The sequence below is a fragment of the Schistocerca piceifrons genome, unplaced genomic scaffold (assembly GCF_021461385.2).
Source record: "Schistocerca piceifrons isolate TAMUIC-IGC-003096 unplaced genomic scaffold, iqSchPice1.1 HiC_scaffold_936, whole genome shotgun sequence".
Classification (NCBI taxonomy): domain Eukaryota; kingdom Metazoa; phylum Arthropoda; class Insecta; order Orthoptera; family Acrididae; genus Schistocerca; species Schistocerca piceifrons.
Genome location: NW_025729208.1, coordinates 3,100,001 through 3,106,147, shown reverse-complemented (window position 1 = coordinate 3,106,147; position 6,147 = coordinate 3,100,001).

Sequence of the window (6,147 nt, the reverse complement as noted above, 5' to 3'; positions counted from 1 at the left end):
ACACGTGAATAAAGACGGCTATATATAGCCAAATGCCTCGTCATCTAATTAGTGACGCGCATGAATGGATTAACGAGATTCCCGCAGTCCCTATCTATGGCGGGCGAGGTCGTAGTGCGTGTTCGTCGGGTCGGTTTTTGAAGTGAATGTGCGAAGGAAAGATTGTTTTTGAGTAATTTGGAGTATCTTAAAATCGTATTGAATAGCTTTTCGTCGCTACTGAGTATCGTCCGCGCCGCGTCGCGTGGCAGTGTGAGCATTCCGATCTGAGTGACAAATTCTGCAGAGTGAGGTTAACATTTGACCTCACTATTTGCATGTATTGATGCCTTAATTTAAAGGGCTGTGGAAATTATAGTGTATAATTTCAATAATTGAGTAGTGGAGTTTGTTCAAATTCTTTTTGGTTCATTTTCGTCTCTTACTATATCACGTGTGAAGTGGGACAAATAACCTCAAACTCGTGTGCATATATCAAATTAGGAAATATTAGAGTTAGTGGATACATTAAAATCACAATTGATGGGAAATTGCAGTGTTGTTGTGGTTAAGTGCATGCTGAAATAGGTAATTATCATCAAACTTTGAGTGAATCTTTGTGGTACATAAATCGAACTACGGATGATATTGTGCCCAAGCAAAACACTTTCAGTGTGAAAATTGGTAGGGGATTATTGTTTAAATAGGAGGGAAATTGATATGCAGTAGGTCATAAAATTAGTTAAATTTTTTGAGTATATTTTTGCCTCAAGTGACGTTTAAAAACTGTATCTGAAAAGTGTGGTCGTTTGATCGAACTGAAGTCGTGGTACATAAATCGAACTACGACGGTTATGGAGGGAACGCGTTGTATCTGTTGACTTCTTATTCCAAAGCAACTAAAGTGTTTCTCTTTGTATTCTTTGGCAAGGATAATACATCTTTGGTGCGAGTGCCACATCTTCGAGTGCATCATCTGCATACCATCTTTTCTGTATATCAGTGTATCAACAGTCAACGCCACGAACTGGAAGTAGACTTTTCACTATGCATGAACAGTCGAGTAGTTGCATGAGGAAATCTGAGGCATTAGAAGCAGAGGAGGAGGGTGGTGAATCTGAACCTCAAGATATCCTCGACTATTTTGAGGATATCACTCAATATGTCTCTAAAGAATTAGGGCCTAAGAGAGTTCCGCAACAGGTAATGCAAACCTTCAGACAGAAATTCACTAAATGGGCTTTCTATCAAGCGAAACTTACGGCTCAGATTGAAGAACTGCGAGCAGAAAACAATAGGCTTCGAGAAGAACTAAATAAAAGAGAAATTCAAAAGGCTCCTCCAGTAACGTATGCAGCAGTTGCTGCTGGTGAGGGTAGAATATCTAAAAAACAAGCCACTGCAGTCAAAATTAACAAAAGAACAGCAAAACAGGTAAATACAGTCTTTATACGAGCAAATGATAACAGTGATGTCAGGACTGTTAAGGAGAAGATGACAACAGCTATTAATCCCAAGCGAGATAGACTCCGGTTTAGGGCAGTGAGAACCGCAAGTAATGCGGTCATCGTCGAGACTGAGTCTGAAGATGACCAAAAGAGATTAATCGCAAAAGTAAACACCATACCTAATATCAAGTGCGAGCCACCAACGAAAAAGAGGCCATTGGTGATATTACATGATGTGCCTAAGGAGTTAAACGAGACTGATCTTTTGGAAGAGATTTATGAGCTAAATTTGTCCGAGGATATCAGTAGGGAGAGTTTTGAGCAAGAGATGAAACCGAGGTTTAGGAGAGGTGCAAAAGATAAACCGGTAGTAAATCATGTTTTTGAAGTGACAACAAGATTGCGAAACATCCTTCTGGCCAAATCACGTATCTTTGTTGAATTTCGTGCTCTAAATCTTCGTGATTACTTGGTGGTCCAACGCTGCTTTAAATGCAATGATCTGGGCCACTCATCAAAAACCTGTTCAAACAAACAAAAACGTGCACACTGTGGCTCTGAGGGGCACCTTAAAGCTGAATGTCCTAAGAAAGCTCAAAAAGCTCTTTGCATACCCTGTGTGAGAAGAAAGAGAGTATGCAATAATTTGGGAACCAACTGCGCAACCTATCAAATGATGCTTGAACGTATGATCGCACGTACTGATTATGGACAGTGACGTGAAGTCAGGTATTTTGAGTGCACCTAACAAGTCAAATAGTGAACACAATGGAGAGAAGACAGTGAAGCGCAGTAAGTTAAAAAGAAAGACACCTTCTACGAGAGCAAGGAACTGGCGGAGGGCAATGGAATGGCACAACAGATAGGTCTAAATACACTCCTGGAAATGGAAAAAAGAACACATTGACACCGGTGTGTCAGACCCACCATACTTGCTCTGGACACTGCGAGAGGGCTGTACAAGCAATGATCACACGCACGGCACAGGGGACACACCAGGAACCGCGGTGTTGGCCGTCGAATGGCGCTAGCTGCGCAGCATTTAAGCACCGCCGCCGTCAGTGTCAGCCAGTTTGCCGTGGCATACGGAGCTCCATCGCAGTCTTTAACACTGGTAGCATGCCGCGAAAGCGTGGACGTGAACCGTATGTGCAGTTGACGGACTTTGAGCGAGGGCGTATAGTGGGCATGTGGGAGGCCGGGTGGACGTACCGCCGAATTGCTCAACACGTGGGGCGTGAGGTCTCCACAGTACATCGATGTTGTCGCCAGTGGTCGGCGGAAGGTGCACGTGCCTGTCGACCTGGGACCGGACCGCAGCGACGCAAGGATGCACGCCAAGACCGTAGGATCCTACGAAGTGCCGTAGGGGACTGCACCGCCACTTCCCAGCAAATTAGGGACACTGTTGCTCCTGGGGTATCGGCGAGGACCATTCGCAACCGTCTCCATGAAGCTGGGCTACGGTCCCGCACACCGTTAGGCCGTCTTCCGCTCACGCCCCAACATCGTGCAGCCCGCCTCCAGTGGTGTCGCGACAGGCGTGAATGGAGGGACGAATGGAGACGTGTCGTCTTCAGCGATGAGAGTCGCTTCTGCCTTGGTGCCAATGATGGTTGTATGCGTGTTTGGCGCCGTGCAGGTGAGCGCCACAATCAGGACTGCATACGACCGAGGCACACAGGGCCAACACCCGGCATCATGGTGTGGGGAGCGATCTCCTACACTGGCCGTACACCACTGGTGATCGTCGAGGGGACACTGAATAGTGCACGGTACATCCAAACCGTCATCGAACCCATCGTTCTACCATTCCTAGACCGGCAAGGGAACTTGCTGTTCCAACAGGACAATGCACGTCCGCATGTATCCCGTGCCACCCAACGTGCTCTAGAAGGTGTAAGTCAACTACCCTGGCCAGCAAGATCTCCGGATCTGTCCCCCATTGAGCATGTTTGGGACTGGATGAAGCGTCGTCTCACGCGGTCTGCACGTCCAGCACGAACGCTGGTCCAACTGAGGCGCTAGGTGGAAATGGCATGGCAAGCCGTTCCACAGGACTACATCCAGCATCTCTACGATCGTCTCCATGGGAGAATAGCAGCCTGCATTGCTGCGAAAGGTGGATATACACTGTACTAGTGCCGACATTGTGCATGCTCTGTTGCCTGTGTCTATGTGCTTGTGGTTATGTCAGTGTGATCATGTGATGTATCTGACCCCAGGAATGTGTCAATAAAGTTTCCCCTTCCTGGGACAATGAATTCACGGTGTTCTTATTTCAATTTCCAGGAGTGTATATCTATGTATGCAAAATCCCAAAATTCTGAATATATAGCATATCCATTGCAGAACTGTGATGTGATTGAAACATATTATCATGAAAATGTAGACTATATAGAAAATATGGTCGAAAGTAGCAAATCCACCCAGAAGTAGGTAAACAGCCTCGGAGAAACATGTTTCGCTGGGCAATCTTCCAAAGTCAGTTGATGTTTCGAATTGATGAATTAGAATCTGAAAGTGTTGGTGCATATGATGACGAATTAGGACATGCATCTGAAACCTCAGATGTAGTTGATATGGTGTCGTCTAGTGCTGAAATATATGATACTAAAAATTTGCCAAGTAGCTGTAAACCTGTCATATTTGTTAAAAGTGGAACAATAACTGGTTTGGGATCTAAGTTTGAAGACAAAATACTACATGAGACAGTTGAGCAGGTAAAAGAATTAATAAATTCTACACATGTTTCCTCTGCGGTGCCAAATTGCAGTAAAGTAAACCCCACCTTAAGTGATACTGGTGTATGTGTACCTGATAGAGATGATAACAATGTAGCAAAAGTGAACGTTCCTGTTAGTAATAGTGATAAAGCTACAATGATACCCAAAGTAGATGCTGGTGTAACGCCTAGAAAACAGCGCAGAAAATATACAGTGATATAGAGCATAATTTAAGGTTAAGTAAATTTGAGGATACAAACACTCTAAACGTTGCTCTTCGGTACATTGTAAAAAATGGACATTCTCTAGGTGATACGGTAACATTCCCTACAGCGGAGGAGGTAGATAGAATTGTATTAAAAAGCAATAATCTTCCAACAGATGTCGACAAACTGCGTGTCTTAGTAGAGCAAGTTTACAATCGGAGACAGGAAAACTTTGATTTAGAGCGTTTATATAAAGACTTTGTTAAAGCGTATGGGCGTGTCTATTTTGATTGGTCTGTGCCGACTTCTAAAAGCTACGTATATACCAGAAAGCCGTAATATGAAAATTATGCAGATAAACGCTTTGAGAAGCAAGCTGGTCATGGCAGAGGTGCAGAGGGTAGCCAAGGAGACGAAGGTTGACATGATGTGTGTTCAGGAGCCATATACAAGAAATGGAAAAGTCACTCATTTTGATCCTAGTGTAATAGTAATATCGGCCTCTGAAGTGCCTTTATCTGTGATAATAGTACTAAATCGATCAATAGTGATCACAAAAGTAGCGCAGTTGTGTGATGAACATTGTGTAGTGGTCGAGGCTACCGATGGATCTACTAAGTGGATAATCGCTAACATATACATACAGTATTCTCACGAAATAGAACCCTATCTTGACAAGGTAAAGACCGCGGCACTGTGCGGGCAAAGACATAATTTCATTCTAGCTGCAGATGCAAATGCTAAGGCTACTGTCTGGCATAGTAACGAAACAGATGAAAGAGGTCAAAAACTGTTAGAAGTTATTGCTGAAATGGATCTTTTTGTAGTGAATAAACCTGGACAACCTTGCACTTTTGAAAATAGAGCGGGAGCTTCAACAAACATAGATGTGACGATAGTGAATAGAGCTGCTATGAGTAAAGCTAGTGAATGGACTGTTCGACAACACTGTACAACTAGTGATCATAATACAATATTTGTAGATATTACTCCCCAAAATGTAACAGGCCAAAGTGAAGATTTAGAACCGGTCATAAAACTGGATATTAAACGTGCAAATTGGAAAAGGATGAGGGAAATTATGGATACAAATCCTCTGGATAACGTTGTAGGAAGTGTAGACTTCAGGGCGCATGCATTAACTGCGTTGCTTCAGGAAGCACAACGAGCAGCGATACCAGTAAATAAAGGTAAGGGAGTACAGGAGATGCCGTGGACGCCAGAATTGGAAAACCTACGTAGAAGAATGAGGGCTGCCAGACGACACTACCAGCGGTCGTTAGGGTACCTGGAAAGGCAGAGACGGTTAACTGTTTATAGAGAATTAAAAGAAAAATATAAGAACCGATTGTTTGAGATTAAAAGAATTCATTGGGAGAGATATTTACAAACATATATGCAACTCAATATGTGGAGACAACCGTATAGATTATTAACGGAGAAAGTGAAATCGCCTGTGGTTCTGTCAACCCTAAAAAAGAGTGACGGTAGTATGACATTAGGGTGGAGGGACTCAGCGGAATATCTGCTGAAGACACTCCTACCTGATGATTGCATAGATGAGGATACAGAAGAGCACGATGATTTGAGGACGGCTGTAAGTGAAGAATATCTTAATGACACTCCTGTTATCCCGTTTGCACAAGAAGAAGTTGTGAGAGCAGTACATAGATTGAAGAAGGGTAAATCACCTGGCCCTGATGGTGTACTTGCCGAGGTTTTACATATGATGGTGACTAAATTTGTACCATTCTTAACTACCCTATTAAATGATGCATTACTTTTAGG